The sequence below is a fragment of the Schistocerca gregaria genome, chromosome 5, assembly GCF_023897955.1.
Source record: "Schistocerca gregaria isolate iqSchGreg1 chromosome 5, iqSchGreg1.2, whole genome shotgun sequence".
NCBI classification, from domain to species: domain Eukaryota; kingdom Metazoa; phylum Arthropoda; class Insecta; order Orthoptera; family Acrididae; genus Schistocerca; species Schistocerca gregaria.
In genome coordinates this window covers 548,823,840-548,841,447 of record NC_064924.1, presented here as the reverse complement: position 1 = coordinate 548,841,447, position 17,608 = coordinate 548,823,840, and the positions used below count along the sequence as shown (strand labels likewise).

General features: G+C 45.4%; 1 protein-coding gene and 1 non-coding gene across 3 annotated transcripts in view; one reads left to right on the top strand and one right to left on the bottom strand.

Moving 5' to 3' along the window:
- The window catches only part of LOC126272309 (uncharacterized), a 1,180,107-nt gene that overhangs the window by 897,212 nt on the left and 265,287 nt on the right, over positions 1 to 17,608 (top strand). The gene's annotated exons all lie outside the window — the stretch shown is intronic.
- Positions 11,821 to 11,893, bottom strand: Trnaa-cgc (transfer RNA alanine (anticodon CGC)). Its single transcript has one exon. It is a non-coding gene; the product is annotated as a tRNA-Ala (tRNA).

Here is a 17,608-nt window from a genome sequence, read left to right as displayed (position 1 = left end):
GCCCCAAGCGCTCAGCATTGTGCCTCACCGCTTCCTCGCTCGCAGCCTTCTTGCAAAGTTACGGTCATCGACGGGGCCATTGTGGCCGCCAATGTAACGCTCTTATCTTCCACTCTCGCTATGCAGAACACCCGCGGTTCATCTTGGCACGGGCTTCACACACCTTTGTAGAACACCGCGGACAGATGACACTGGTTGAGGAAGAGTGATTCTTTCCATCGAACTGCTAGGTTTTGTGTAGCGCCAGATAATCTGTTTCGTCCAACATCTGGCCATGAAAAAGTTTTGCAACTTCGTGGCTCTTTCACTGGATCAGTGTCGTAAGGAAAATTCCAATACAGGTTGACGGCATTAGATGCAGCTTTGCTTACGGACTTTGGCGATTGCCCGTACAACAGTACATCGTAAACATCTACCTTATACACTCCTGGAAATTGAAATAAGAACACCGTGAATTCATTGTCCCAGGAAGGGGAAACTTTATTGACACATTCCTGGGGTCAGATACATCACATGATCACACTGACAGAACCACAGGCACATAGATACAGGCAACAGAGCATGCACAATGTCGGCACTAGTACAGTGTATATCCACATTTCGCAGCAATGCAGGCTGCTATTCTCCCATGGAGACGATCGTAGAGATGCTGGATGTAGTCCTGTGAAACGGCTTGCCATGCCATTTCCACCTGGCGCCTCAGTTGGACCAGCGTTCGTGCTGGACGTGCAGATCGCGTGAGACGACGCTTCATCCAGTCCCAAACATGCTCAATGGGGGACAGATCCGGAGATCTTGCTGGCCAGGGTAGTTGACTTACACCTTCTAGAGCACGTTGGGTGGCACGGGATACATGCGGACGTGCATTGTCCTGTTGGAACAGCAAGTTCCCTTGCCGGTCTAGGAATGGTAGAACGATGGGTTCGATGACGGTTTGGATGTACCGTGCACTATTCAGTGTCCCCTCGAAGATCACCAGAGGTGTACGGCCAGTGCAGGAGATCGCTCCCCACACCATGATGCCGGGTGTTGGCCCTGTGTGCCTCGGTCGTATGCAGTCCTGATTGTGGCGCTCACCTGCACGGTGCCAAACACGCATACGACCATCATTGGCACCAAGGCAGAAGCGACTCTCATCGCTGAAGACGACACGTCTCCATTCGTCCCTCCATTCACGCCTGTCGCGACACCACTGGAGGCGGGCTGCACGATGTTGGGGTGTGAGCGGAAGACGGCCTAACGGGGTGAGGGACCGAAGCCCAGCTTCATGGAGACGGTTGCGAATGGTGCTCGCCGTTCCCCCAGGAGCAACAGTGTCCTTAATTTGCTGGGAAGTGGCGGTGCGGTCCCCTACGGCACTGCGTAGAATCCTACGGTCTTGGCGTGCATCCGTGCGTCGCTGCGGTCCGGTCCCAGGTCGACGGGCACGTGCACCTTCCGCCGACCACTGGTGACAACATCGATGTACTGTGGAGACCTCACGCCCCACGTGTTGAGCAATTCGGCGGTACTACCACCCGGCCTCCCGCATGCCCACTATACGCCCTCGCTCAAAGTCCGTCAACTGCACATACGGTTCACGTCCACGCTGTCGCGGCATGCTACCAGTGTTAAAGACTGCGATGGAGCTCCGTATGCCACGGCAAACTGGCTGACACTGACGGCGGCGGTGCACAAATGCTGCGCAGCTAGCGCCATTCGACGGCCAACACCGCGGTTCCTGGTGTGTCCGCTGTGCCGTGCGTGTGATCATTGCTTGTACAGCCCTCTCGCACTGTCCGGAGCAAGTATGGTGGGTCTGACACACCGGTGTCAATGTGTTCTTTTTTCCATTTCCAGGAGTGTATGATCAAACGTATCCGGACACTCCCCAAAATATACGTTTTTCATATTACGTGCATGCATTGTGCTAACACCTACTGCCAGGTACTCCGTATCAGCGACCTCAGTAGTCATTAGACATCGTGAGGGAGCAGAATGGGACGCTCCGCGGAATTCACGGACTTCGATTGTGGTCAAGTGATTGGATGTCACTTGTGCAATACGTTTGTGCGCGAGATTTCCACACTCCTGAACATCTCTAGGTTCACTGTTTTCGATATGATAGGGAAGTGGAAACGTGAAGGGACAAGTACAGCGCAAAAGCGTACCTCGTCTACTGACTGACAGAGACCGCCGACAGTTGAAGAGAGTCGTAATGCATAATAGGCAGACATCTATCCTAATCATCACTCAGGAATTCCAAACTGCATCAGGATTCACGGCAAGTACTATGTCAGTTAGGTGACAGGTGAGAAAACTAGGATTTCATGATCGTGCTGCTGCTCAAAAGTCACACATCACGTCGGTAAATGCCGAACGACGCCTCACTTGGTGTAAGGAGCGTGAACATTGGACGATTCAACAGTGGAAAAACGTTGTCTGCAGTGACGAATCACGGTACACAATGTGGTGATCCGATGGCAGGGTATGGTTATGGCGAATACCCGGTGAACGTCATCTGCCAGCATGTGTAGTGTCAACAGTAAAATTCGGAGGCAGTGATTTTATGTTGTGTTCTTCTTTGTCATGATGGGGCCTTGCACCCCTTGTTGTTTAGCATCGCATTATCACAACACAGGCCTACATTGATGTTTTAAACAGCTTCTTACTTCCCACAGTTGAAGACCAATTTGGGGATGGCGATTTCATCTTTCAACACGATCGAGCTTCTTTCCATAATGCACGGCCTGTGGCGGAGTGATAACAGGACATTAACATCCCTGTAAGGGAGCAGCCTATACAGAGTCCTGACCTGAAGCCTACAGAACATCTTTGGCATGTTTTGGAACGCCAACCACGTGTCAGGCCTCACCGACCGACATCGAATTGGTTGCCATTCCCCAAGAAACCTTCCAGCACCTGATTGAATGTATAGCTGTTAGAGTGGAAGCTGTCATCAAGGGTAAGGGTGAGCCAACACCATATTACCGACGGAGGGCGCGACGTACTTCTAAATCATTTTCAGCCAAGTGTCCGGATACCTTTGATCACATAGTGTGTATCCGCATACATTCTCAGCAAATCATCATCTGGTGCGTGGCTGAAGGTAACCAGCATCGCTGTTAATCATTACCTTTTCTATTACACTCGCAAATAAAGCGAGGGAAAAACAGCTGTCCATATGCCTCCGTACGAACCCTAATCTCTGTAGTCACATCTTCATGGCTCGTACGCGAAATGTACGTTGGCGGCAGTAGAATCGTTCTGCAATCAGCCTCAAACACCATTTCTCTAAATTTTCACAGTAGTGCTCCTCGAAAAGAACGTCGTCTTCCATCCAGTTATTCCCATTTGAGTTTCCGAAGCATTTCCGTAATACTTGCGTGCTGTTGGAACCTACCGGTAACAAATGTAGCATCTCGCCTTTGTTTTCCTTCGATGTCTTCCCTTAATCCGCCCTGGTGCCGATGCCAAGCACTCCAGCAGTACTGGACAATGGATCGCCTCCTTTGCAGATAAACCACAATTTCCTAAAATTCTCCCAATAAACGAAAGTTGACTATTCGCCTTACGTACTGCAGTCCTTACATGTTCATTTCATTTCACATTGCTTTGCAACGTTACGGCCAGATATTTAATAGACGTGACTTTGTCAAGCAGTACATTATTATAGGTTTGTTTTCCTACTCGTCTGAATTAACTTATCTTTTTTTCCTAAATTTATCCGCGAAATACACAAAGCTAGTTGTGACAGGAAATTCTATTCACGTTACCATCACCATCGAGAATGTTTGAGGAAGTATGCAGTTAAGGAGTATTTTCTCGCCTACAGTGAATTTCTTCACAGTTGTGATAATTCTGTGCTACTCTTTGTTCCTTCCCAACTTTCTATTTTATTATTTCAATTTATATCAAGCCATTTGTATACTATTACTGCGTTGTTTTAAGGTGCAAATAAATAATATTTTACTAAGTGAAAGATCTCGGACTAGAGAGAAAATAACATAGCTTACCATATACTACTGGAACGGATGCCCACCTATAATACAAATTTTACTAAAAGTAAATTCTTAAATGTTACCTCTTTTACAGAATTAAGTGATATTTATCGCATGTCTAAAGGCTGAAAACTATCAGATAGCTAACTGCGTTTCCAGAAAAAGCGCTGTATTGAAAAGAGAGAATAAAATTGCAAAGATACAGGGGAGGACGAAAATATGGAAATACAGAAAACACAACACATTACTATGCCTAATACATTGTACGAAACCCCAGTTGTATTCAAAACAGCTTCCAGTCCTCTCAGAATGGACAAATAAAGGAACTATTATACCATTCTTACACCATTCTTCATGCAAAATAGTGGCAAGCTTAGGTAACGATGATGGAGGCAGATGGCGATCACGCACCATTCACTCCAAAGTCGATCAGAAATGCTCGCTAACACTGAGACCTAGTGACTGTGGCGGGCATATTCGCAATTGCGAATACGTACCCAGTGTTACTTGATGACTGTGACGCTGTAGTGCCTTTGGACATTCATTCATGAAATGCAACGTACTTCTTAATAACCCAAGAACTGCTGTTTCATAACAGTTCGACTTAGCGCTCACAAGACGAACACTGGACCATGCGTACTATGTGAAGAGGGGACCTGTCGTCTTGCAAGACACTATCTCCATTGAGGAACAAGCAGTGTACCACGGACGCAAGTTTGGACAGAAGCTGCAAACAGCTTTTTATTTTATTTATTTATTTATTATTTATTTATTTATTTTGCGTCACAGTCCTCTTCAATGATCGTCTGTCATGATAACCGTAAACACACTTCAGTCCGCATTGTGATTTAGCAGACGATATTTTTCAAAAAAAAAAAAAAATGGTTCAAATGGCTCTGAGCACTATGAGACTCAACATCCGAGGCTATCAGTCCCCTATAACTTAGAACTACTTAAACCTAACTAACCTAAGGACATCACACACATCCATGCCCGACGAAGGATTCGAACCTGCGACCGTAGCGGTCGCGCGGTTCCAGACTGTAGTGCCTAGAGCCACTCGGCCACCAAGGCCGGCTTTACCCATGTCTCTGTTGTATACCCCGCAGATCTGAAATGTCCGATAAGCAATGACGTCACGACTGTTAAACGTTTCGAGCCCTGGTACTTTTCCTACTTTAGGACTACACACTAGGCCGACGGTCACCCAGCCATTGCCGTGCAGCATCATTATAGGTAAGCATAAAATTCAAGACACCACCACAGACCATTGATGAACCACTTGTGCGCCGACATAGTTCTCGGTATCAATAGCAGTATTGTCTATTGCTTTATGCAAAATGTTCAAATGTGTGTGAATTCCTAAGCGACCAATCTGTTTAGGTCATCGGTCCCTAGACTTACACACTACTTAAACTAACTTATGATAACAACAACACACACACACCCATGTCCGAAGGAGGACTCGAACCTCCGGCGGGAGTGGCCGCGCAGTCCGTGACATGACGCCTCAAACCGCGCGGCATTGCTTTATACACTGCCGGGGGCGGGGGGTCACCCCTTCGCCTCCTATAATAACGCGGCATCTTCTTCTTTCAGGAAAAAGAAACATGTGGTGCATTATTTTGTATCCCGCCAGGAAGGCGGCGCGTGGGTAGGAGAGGGAGCAGGAAAAATACATCGTACTGCAGTCAGTTTAAACATGGTTTACTGGTGCAAGAAAGAATACATAACTTTCTACAGATACGAAGTCTTCGACCCGTCGTATGGAGAGGAAACTGAAGCGAAGTTTCCTGGCTGGCTGCACCAGATGAAATGGGCAAATCTGCAGCGGAGCTCGTAGAGCTGCACAGCACCAGCTAGAGGGCGCTGCCGTCGGTGTCTCTGGTAGTGCCAACCTTTGAAACTGTGTGGCATCGTTACTATCGATACCACACACTACGTACCGAATGCCCCTCGTACAATTCTCATCATTATTTTAGAAGCTTTTATTTGTGTTAGATCTTAATTAAAGGCTGTTTTGTCGAAAACTAACATTTCTAGACCATAACGGCGTACAAAGTACAGACTGATTCTCGCAAAGAAGCAAACAGCAACGATCCGTTTGTGATAATGTTATTTATTCACACAAGTAGCAACGTTACCAGTTTCGTCATCAAACGGCTATACACGTGAAGATACACATTTATTGTTGTTTTCATTATTTTTCACTTTTTGTTCCTTTTGTGGTATAAATTCCTTGGGGAGGGACTACCCTACAACCAAAACATGATGTGAAAACAATGTGAAGAAGTCATTAAAGTGAAACTTTCTTCCGACGAAAGTTACATGACACTAAGTTACATGAAACTAAAACTGTTTCTATTGTTTCAGGTGAGTGCGTCCGCTTCCGATGACGTAGCGCTGTCAACGTATCTCGGGACTTCCAGTGAGTAATAACCTTAAAATATGCAGATGAGGACGTTCCTCTTGTAACACAGAGAATATCACGGAGTAAGAGTTATATCTGAAAATGAATGAGCAGAAGAAGTAAGAATCCCCAGTACGCTGCCGCTTCTCCTTCTGTTTCGTTATCAGTTGGAATCAACAGTCACGAACAAAGCCAGCAAACAACAACTTGGTTATGTTTAAATACAAGATTATAGTCTTAATGCAGAAAAACGGCTATACTATGGTCATTATCCACTCGTAGATCTTCTAATAGGAGTTATAGCGTATTGTTGTTCGACTATGCGTCTGCATACACACTTAAGCACTGCCGCCTTAATTAGAAAATAGCGGAAATCCGCCGTTCATGTAAACTACTGCAGATGTCCTCGAGAGATGCCCGCGAAAGGCAAGGAAATGCACTAGTCCAAAGGAGACAAAACTGTTGGAGGAACTTTCGTTCTTGGTTCTTTCGTAGCGTTGAGTGCTAGAGCGAATATATGCATTTCGTCGTTTTCAGCTACTTGGACTCCGTTTTGCACTTCAGAGACTTCATAAAAATGAATACGTTGAGAGTAACGGAACTTTGAGCCTGACAGAGATTTAAACCCAGATTTTTTTTTCGCGAGCCGTTGGCTTATCTGTTAACATAATGGTTAAACACTGCTTATGTTTAATTCACATATGCAGATGCAGTGGTTGCTAAAAAATATCCCCGATGCACGTCGAAACGACGCAAATGTTACGCAGCATATACTGGGTAACCGTTTTTTGTGCCTTCCTTACCGATATGGTTAACTCCTTCGTTATTAACAATACTAGAATGAGGCTTTAATCCACAGACATTCCATCGTCTTACTTCGCAGTTTCCGCCGGGTTCTTTGCCTAATTTTAGTTATGATTGCTTATTTCGGATCTCTTACCACTGCTCGTGGTTTATAGTAGGCAAAACTGACATTCAGTATGATAAAATCCGGTCCTTGGAAACCTGAAGAGAAATTAGATACAGGGTGGGGAAAACGATCCTGATGATGAAGTCAGCGGTCCGCTACATTTATCTGTGATAATCATCAGGCAGTTTCTATCTACTCTGTATTTTAAGGCTTTTGTTATGCTGCTGCAGAAAAAAATCTAAAGTTTCTTTTTGATGTTGTTGTTGTTGTGGTCTTCAGTCCTGAGACTGGTTTGATTCAGCTCTCCATGCTACTCTATCCTGTGAAAGCTTCTTCATCTCCCAGTACCTACTGCAACCTACATCCTTCTGAATCTGCTTAGTGTATTCATCTCTTGGTCTGCCTCCACGATTTTTACCCTCCACGCTGCCATCCAATGCAAAATTGGTGATCCCTTGATGCCTCAGAACATGTCCTACCAACCGATCCCTTCTTCTGGTCAAGTTGTGCCACAAACGTCTCTTCTCCCAAATCCTATTCAATACTTCCTCATTAGTTATGTGATCCACCCATCTAATCTTCAGCATTCTTCTGTAGCACCACATTTCGAAAGCTTCTATTCTCTTCTTGTCCAAACTAGTTATCGTCCATGTTTCACTTCCATACATGGCTACACTCCAAACAAATACTTTCAGAAACGACTTCCTGATACATAAATCTATATTCGATGTTAACAAATTTCTCTTCTTCAGAAACGCTTTCCTTGCCATTGCCAGTCTACATTTTATATCCTCTCTACTTCGACCATCATCAGTTATTTTACTTCCTAAATAGCAAAACTCCTTTACTACTTTAAGTGTCTCATTTCCTAATCTAATTCCCTCAGCATCACCCGATTTAATTTGACTACATTCCATTATCCTCGTTTTGCTTTTGTTAATGTTCATCTTATATCCTCCTTTCAAGACACTGTCCATTCCGTTCAACTGCTCTTCCAAGTCCTTTGCCGTCTCTGACAGAATTACAATGTCATCGGCGAACCTCAAAGTTTTTACTTCGTCTCCATGAATTTTAATACCTACTCCAAATTTTTCTTTTGTTTCCTTTACTGCTTGCTCAATATACAGATTGAATAACATCGGGGAGAGGCTACAACCCTGTCTCACTCCCTTCCCAACCACTGCTTCCCTTTCATGCCCCTCGACTCTTATTACTGCCATCTGGTTTCTGTACAAATTATAAATAGCCTTTCCCTCTCTGTATTTTACCCTGCCACCTTTAGAATTTGAAAGAGAGTAGTCCAATCAACGTTATCAAAAGCTTTCTCTAAGTCTACAAATGCTAGAAACGTAGGTTTGCCCTTCCTTAATCTAGCTTCTAAGATAAGTCGTAGGGTCAGTGTTGCCTCACGTGTTCCAACATTTCTACGGAATCCAAACTGATCTTCCCCGAGGTCGGCTTCTACTAGTTTTTCCATCCGTCTGTAAGGAAATCGCGTTAGTATTTTGCATCTGTGACTTATTAAACTGATAGTTCGGTAATTGTCACACCTGTCAACACCTGCTTTCTTTGGGATTGGAATTATTATATTCTTCTTGAAGTCTGAGGGAATTTCGCCTGTCTCATACATCTTGCTCACCGGATGGAAGAGTTTTGTCAGGACTGGCTCTCCCAAGGCTGTCAGTAGTTCCAATGGAATGTTGTCTACGCCCGGGGCCTTGTTTCGACTCAGGTCTTTCAGTGCTCTGTCAAACTCTTCACGCAGTATCGATCTCCCATTTCATCTCCACCTACATCCTCTTCCATTTCCATAATATTGTCCTCAAGTACATCGCCCTTGTATAGACCCTCTATATACTCCTTCCACCTTTCTGCTTTCCCCTCTTTGCTTAGAACTGGGTTTCCATCTGAGCTCTTGATGTTCATACAAGTGGCTCTCTTTTCTCCAAAGGTCTCTTTAATTTTCCTGTATGCAGTATCTATCTTACCCCTAGTGAGATAAGTCTCTACATCCTTACATTTGTCCTCTAGCCATCCCTGCTTAGCCATTTTGTACTTCCTGTCGATCTCATTTTTGAGACGTTTGTATTCCTACCCATTTTTCTTCTACTGTATTTCTCTCCCCCATTCCTGTCAATTGTTCCCTTATGCTGTCCCTGCATTTTTATATTTTCTCCTTTCATCAATTAAATTCAATATTTCTTCTGTTACCCAAGGATTTCTACTAACCCTCATCTTTTTACCTACTTGATCCTCTGCTGCCTTCACTACTTCATCCCTCAAAGCTACCCATTCTTCTTCTACTGTATTTCTCTCCACCATTCCTGTCAATTGTTCCCTTATGCTCTCCCTGAAACTCTGTACAACCTCTGGTTCTTTCAGCTTATCCAGGTCCCATCTCCTTAAATTCCCAGCTTTTTGCAGTTTCTGCAGTTTTAACCTAGAATTCATAACCAATAGATTGTGGTCAGAGTCCACATCTGCCCCTGGAAATGTCTTACAATTTAAAACTCTGTCTTACCATTATATAATCTATCTGAAACCTGTCAGTATCTCCACGCTTCTTCCATGTTTACAGCCTTCTTTTATGATTCTTGAACCAAGTATTAGCTATGATTAAGTTGTGCTCTGTGCAAAATTCTACCAGGCGGCTTCCTCTTTCATTTCTTTTCCCCAATCCATATCACCTACTACGTTTCCTTCTCTGCCTTTTCCTACTACCGAATTCCAGTCACCCATAACTATTAAATTATCATCACCCTTCACTATCTGAATAATTTCTTTTATTTCATCATACATTTCTTCAATTTCTTCGTCATCTGCAGAGCTAGTTGGCATATAAACTTGTACTACTGTAGTAGGTGTGGACTTCGTATCTGTCTTGGCCACAATAATACGTTCACTGTGCTGTTTGTAGTAGCTTACCCGAATTCCTATTTTTCTATTCATTATTAAACCTACTCCTGCATTACCCCTATTTGATTTTGTGTTTATAACCCTGTAGTCACCTGACCAGAAGTCTTGTTCCTCCTGCCACCGAACATCACTGATTCCCACAATATAAAACTTTAACCTATCTATTTCCCTTTTTAAATTTTCTAACCTACCTGCCCGATTAAGTGATCTGACATTCCACGCTCCGATCCGTAGAACGCCGGTTTGCTTTCTCCTGATAACGACATCCTCTTGAGTAGTCCACGCCCGGAGATCCGAATGGGGGACTATTTTACCTCCGGAATATTTTACCCAACAGGATGCCATCATCATTTAATCATACAGTAAAGCTGCATGCCCTCGGGAAAAATTACGGCTGTAGTTTCCCCTTGCTTTCAACCGTTCGCAGTACCAGCACAGCAAGGCCGTTTTGGTTATTGTTACAGCGCCAGATCAGTCACTCATCCAGACTGTTGCCCCTGCAACTACTGAAAAGGCTGCTGCCCCTCTTCAGGAACCACACGTTTGTCTGGCCTCTCAACAGATACCCCTCCGTTGTGGTTGCACCTACGGTACGGTTATCTGTATCGCTGAGGCACGCAAGCCTCCCCACCAACGGCAAGGTCCATGGTTCATTGATAACTGAAACATTTGTTAACACAGGATGTTACAGCCCACGTTTTCTACCTCTGATAGTTTGGAATCGCCAGTGTCAATGTCCAACCATTTGTGATACCCAGTTGTCAGTAGTTCTGTAACACGAGTTAAACGTGTACTTCATGCATGTTTTTCCTTTTTTTTCTTATATTTGTGGCACTTCATATTGAATCACTGAGACACGCATACACCCATGATTCGCATATAATATTTACATTGATTGAAAACATCATGATGTGTTCCCATCTTGAGCATGGTACGTCATTGCAAACGCCAGTTTTAGGTTGGTGCATAAGTTCGTGGTGTTTTTGTTTTGCTTATTGGTATTCCAGTTACTACAGGTTTATTTATCGGTTATCGATCTTTATTTGTAGTTCACTGTTGGTACTTGAGTTTACATATTGTCTTTTTGTCATTTGGAGTTGGTGAGTGGAGCTGTGGACGCTACAAAACGAAGTGCCATGTGGAAAAATCTGATCACTTCCGACATGTTCGTCTGTTTGAATTCGGTAAAGGGTTTACAGAAGCAGGGGCAGCTGGGAACATATGCCTCTTGTATGGGGTAATACCACTGAATAGAGCACGGCAAGGAAATGGTTTCCTTGTTTGAGGGAGGATCGTACGACGTTAATGACTCTCCACGTTCAGGAGGACCTTCGGGTTTTGATAAAGAACGTTTAATCGCAAGTCACTGCGGAGGTTCGAGTCCTCCCTCGGGCATGGGTGTGTTTGTTTGTCCTTAGGATAATTTAGATTAAGGTGGTGGTGGTTAGTGTTTAACGTCCCGTCGACAACGAGGTCATTAGAGACGGAGCGCAAGCTCGCGTTAGGGAAGGATTGGAAAGGAAATCGGCCGTGCCCTTTCAAAGGAACCATCCCGGCATTTGCCTGAAACGATTTAGGGAAATCACGGAAAACCTAAATCAGGATGGCCGGAGACGGGATTGAACCGTCGTCCTCCCGAATGCGAGTCCAGTGTGCTAACCACTGCGCCACCTGGCTCGGTAATTTAAATTAAGTAGTGTGTAAGCTTAGGGTCTGATGACCATTGGAGTTAAGTTGCATAAGATTTCACACACATTTGAACATTTTTTGTTTAAACGAATTAACCCTGCACTGATCCACGTCAGTGTCCTCGAGAACTGGAAAATATGATGAATTGTGATCATTTGACGATCTTGGCGACATTTACATGCAATGGAAATGGTTCAAAACTCGGATGTATCAGTACCGAGTACTCTAAGCCGAAATCACTAAAGTCAGTGAGTGGCAATACGTTCTTCTATGCTTGCTTTTCATCAGTTGGCTCGTGAACAGCACTGACTATTCCTATCCTGTATCATTACTTGTGACAAGAAAGGGTATCTTCATGCTGAAATGAAGAAAAGAAATGAATCGTTGAGCCCAAACAAAGAGCAATTCCCCGTACAAAGATCTGCGCGCACCCACAAAAGATAATGTTATGATATAGTGGAGCAGCGACGCTGCGGTGTACTACGAATTGCTTCCCCGATGTGTATCCATCACCCCTAACATTTATTGTCAACACCTGAGGCGTCTTGCAGACGCAGTCCAAGAAAAACCACCAGGAAGTCTGCGGCAAGTGATGCTACACCACGACAACGCCCGCCTGGATTCCGTTAGGTGTCAAAAAAACACTGTGTAGGAGTTGGGGTGGGAAGTGATTCCTCACCCACCTTTTTCACCTGATCTTGCACCATAAGATTTTCACATTTTCCGCTCTCTATCGAACAGCCTTCAAGGAAGATATTTATTGGTTGATAATGCGCTCCGAACCTGTCTCTACGAGTCCTTCATCTCGAGACCACAGTTGCGGAGTCGAAAAGTTACCGCGGCGCTGGGACACTGTTGTAAATAATGAAGAAAATTAGCTTATTGATGGTTAAAGTCTCTGTTACGTGAATCTGTCGTGTTAATGTCACGAAAACCGCTACGAACTTACTCACCAACCTCGCGAAGCCGCGCCTAGGTTGTGGTACACTACTGGCCATTAAACTTGCTACACCACGAAGATGACGTGCTACACACGCGAAATTTAACCGACAGAAAGAAGATGCTGTGATATGCAAGTGATTAGCTTTTCAGAGCATTCACACAAGAACGGCGCCGGTGGCGACACTTTAAACGTGCTGACATGAGGAAAGTTTCCAACCGTATTCTCATACGCAAACAGCAGTTGACCGGCGTTGCCTGCTGAAACGTTGTTGTGATGGTACGCATATCTCCTTACACGAGACATAACGTTTACGACTTTGATAAAGGGCGGATTGTAGCCTATCGCGATTCCGCTTTACCGTATCGCGACATTGCTGTTCGCGTTGGTCTAGATCCAATGACTGTTAGCAGAATATGGAATTGGTCGGTTCTGGAGGGTAATACGGAACGCCGTGATGGATCCCAACGGCCTCGTATCACTAGCAGACGAGATGAGAGGCATCTTATCGGCATGGCTGTAACGGATCGTGCAGCCACGTCTCGATCCCTGAGTCAAGAGGTGGGGACGTTTGCTAGACAACAACCATCTGCACGAACAGTTTGACGACGTTTGCAACAGCATGGACTATCAGCTCGGAGAGTATTGCTGCGGTTACCCTTGACACTGCATCACAGACAGGAGCGCCTGCGATGGTGTACTCGACGACGAACCTGGGTCCACGAATCGCAAAAGTCATGTTTTCAGAAGAATCCAGGTTCTGTTTACAGCATCATGACGGTCGCATCAGTGTTTGGCGACATCGCGGTGAACGCACATTGGAAGCGTGTATTCGTCATCGCCATACTGGCGTATCACCCGGCGTGATGGTATGGGGTGCCATTGGTTACACGTCTCGGTCACCTCTTGTTCGCATTAAGGGCAGTTAGAACAGTGGACGTTACATTTCAGATTTGTTACGACCCGTGGCTCTACCCTTCATTCGATCCCTGCGAAACGCTACATTTCAGCAGGACTATGCACGACCGCATGTTGCAGGCCCTATACGGGCCTTTCTGGATACAGAAAAAATTCGACTGCTGCCCTGGCCAGCACATTCTCCAGACCTCTCACCCGCTGAAAACGCTGGTTAAAGGTGAGCGAGCAACTGGCTCGTCACAATACACCAATCAGTACTCTCGATGAGCTGTGGTATCGTGTTGAAGCTGAATGTGCACCTGTACCTGTACACGCCATCCAAGCTCTGTTTGACTCAATGCCTAGGCGTAACAAGGCCGTTATTACGGCAAGAGGAGTTTGTTCTGGGTACTGTATTCTCAGGATCTATGCACCCAAATTGCGTGAAAATGTAATCACATGCCAGTTCTAGTATAATATATTTGTGCAATGAATACCCGTTTATCATTTGCATATTCTTGGTGTAGCAATTTTAATGGCCAGTAGTGTATATTTGAAACATTGTTTCAAGACGGAAGGCGGACTTCCCCTTGTTGGTGTGCTGTATAGACGTTGGCGCTGACGGTAGGAGAGAAGAGCTTGTAAGTTACGGAGACGGCGCACAGCTGGCCGGGTGCCTCGGGTGTAGATCGCGGAGCCAGCCAGCAGGCAGCAGCCAGCAGGCCCCGGAGCGTGGTGCCTGCCAGACAGGGCAGCACGGGAGGCGACCCGCGCAGCCGCGCGTCCTGAATGCAAATGCAGGCGCTGCTGGATAGAGACGTGCCCACGGGACTGCCTATTCAGCTGTCCGCCGGGATCAAGGCTGCGCCAGCGCTGCGGCTTCTGGCCCGTACACACTGCGTCGCCTGGCAGGAAGTACCCGCAGGGAAACAGTGACGAAAACCAGAAACCATTTGTACCCGAAACGATTTGGTCAGAATGCAGCAGTGGGAAGTCACTGTGGTACAATCCTGTCTCGGAGGCTGAGAACCACCTGCAGGGTCCCGACATGGTGACCCAAAATACACTACTGACCATTAAACTTGCTACACCAAGAAGAAATGCAGATGATAAACGGGAATTCATTGGACAAATATATTATACTAGAACTGACATGTGATTACATTTTCACGCAGTTTGGGTGCATAGATCCTGAGGCATCAGTACCCAGAACAAACACCTGTGGCCGTAATAACGGCCTTGATTACGCCAGGGCATTGAGTCAAACAGAGCTTGTTGGCGTGTACAGGTACAGCCGCCCATGCAGCTTCAACACGATACCACAGCTCATCAGTACTGACTGGCGTATTGTGACGAGCCAGCTGCTCGGCCACCATTGACCAGACGTTTTCAATTGGTGAGAGATCTGGAGAGTGAGCTGACCAGGGCAGGCCAGGACAGCAGTCGAAGTTTTTCTGTATCCAGAAAGGCCTGTACAGGTCCTGCAACATGCGGTCGTGCATAATCCTGCTGAAATGTAGGGTTTCACAGGGATCGAATGAAGAGTAGAGCCACGGGTCGTAACACAACTGAAAAGTAACGTCCACTGTTCAAAGTAGCCGTCATTGCGAACAAAAGGTGACCGAGACGTGTAACCAATGGCACCCCATACCATCACGCCGGGTGATACACCACTATGGTGATGACGAATACATGCTTCCAATGTGCGTTCACCGCGATGTCGCCAAACATGGATGCGGTCACCATGATGCTGTAAACAGAACCTGAATTCTTCAGAAAACATGACGTTTTGCCATTCGTGCACCCAGGTTCGTCGTCGAGTACACCATCGCAGGCGCTCCTGTCTGTGATACAGCCTCAAGGGTAACCGCAGCAATACTCTCCGACCTGATCGTCCATGCTGTTGCAAACGTCGTCGAACTGTTCATGCAGATGGTTGTTGTCTTGCAAACGTTCCCATCTGTTGACTCAGGGATCGAGACATGGCTGCACGATCCGTTACAGCCATGCCGATAAGATGCCTGTCATCTCGTCTGCTAGTGATACGAGGCCGTTGGGATCCAGCAGGGCGTTCCGTATTAGTCTCCTGAACCCATCGATTCTGCCGACAGTCATTGGATCTTCACCAACGCGAGCAGCAATGTCGCGATACGATAAACTGCAATCGCAATAGGCTACAATCTGGTTATCAAAGTCGGAAACGTGATGGTACGGATTTCTCCTCCTTACACGAGGCATCACAACAATGTTTCACCAGTCAACGGCGGTCAACTGCTGTTTGTGTATGATATATCGGTTGGAAAATTTCCTGATGTCAGCACGTAGTAGGTGTCAGCACCGGCGCCAACCTTGTGTGAATGCTCTGAAAAGCCAATCATTTGCATATCACAGCATCTTCTTCCTGTACTTTAAATTTCGCGTCTGTAGCACATCATCTTCGTCGTGTAGCAATTGTAATGGCCAGTGGTGTATATTCTAACCCATACGCATGAGAAGTGAGAAAATCCAGTAGGTGAGGCGAGTTGGTCATTCTGAATGGTGTTAGACGCACTCCTTGGTTATTACCGACCATCGATGAATCGGTCTACAGGTAGCGGCAGTCGACTCGCGGTGCTCACCAGTGATGTAGTGAAATCGCCTGCTTTTGGAATATTCGTCTCTGTTATGTGAGCAAGCTGACTGGCCGCACGGTTTGGCGCGCCATGTCACGGATTGCACGGCCCTTCCCGCCGGAGGTTCGAGTCCTCCTTCGGGCATGTGTGTGTGTGTGTGTGTGTTGTTCTCATCGTAAGTTAGTTAAGTAGGGTATAAGTTTGGGGACCGATGACCTCAGTAGTCTGGTCTCTTAGGGATCCACTCACATTTCAACATTCGTTACGTGACTGGATTTGTGATTTCCTGTCAGAGAGGCCACAGTACGTAGTAATTGACGGAAAGTCATAGAGTAAAAGAGAAGCGATTTTGGCGTTCCCTGAAGTAGTATCATCTGCCATCTGCTGTTCCTTACCTATATAAAGTATTCAAGAGACAATCTGAGCAACCGTCTTAGGTGCTTTGCAGGAGCCTCCTGTGAACGTGTGCGCGTTATGCAGGTCTTGGAGTCACTCATGACCATCTAGGAAGGCAAGGCCTTATCATAAGGCTTCAGCAATATGACTGCATTTCTGAGTGTCCAATCACTGATCAGTTCTCTCCTCCGTTTTTACTATTTTATATTTCTAGTATTTACTGAGGTTAATGAAGGCGATGTTTGCTTTATGTAATCGACGATGCCCTTTAGCTACACTGTCTAAAGGATAGCCTATGAAATACCAAATTAAGTTATTTGCTCTTTCAGTATTTGATCTGTTTATACATGATTTTAGGTTATCCAAGTCTGCACAACGCTATCGCGATCCTTAAATACATGTATTTGTTCCCTGTTTCCTATGTAGATCAGCCTGAAGATGCCCAAATAAGGTGAAACGCGTAGTAGATAAATAAAAACAAACTAAAATTGCAACCAAGACTGTTTTCAGCTAATACTATTTAACACTCGTTTGCTGATTCATGCTACAGATCGATCGGAAGAATTCATCAGAAGATCAAAATAAATTGCAAGACGATTTAGATACAATATGTGTATGGTGCGAAAATAGGCAATTGACACTAAATAATGAAAAATGTGAGGTCATCCACATGAATGCTAAAAGGAATCAGTTAAACTACGGTTACACTATATATCAGTCAAATCTAAAAGCCGTAAATTCAACTAAATACCCAGGAATTACAATACGCACAATTTAAATTGGAAAGAACACGTAGAAAATGCAGTCGTGAAGATAAACCAAAGACTGCATTTTATTGGCAGAACACTTAGAAAATGT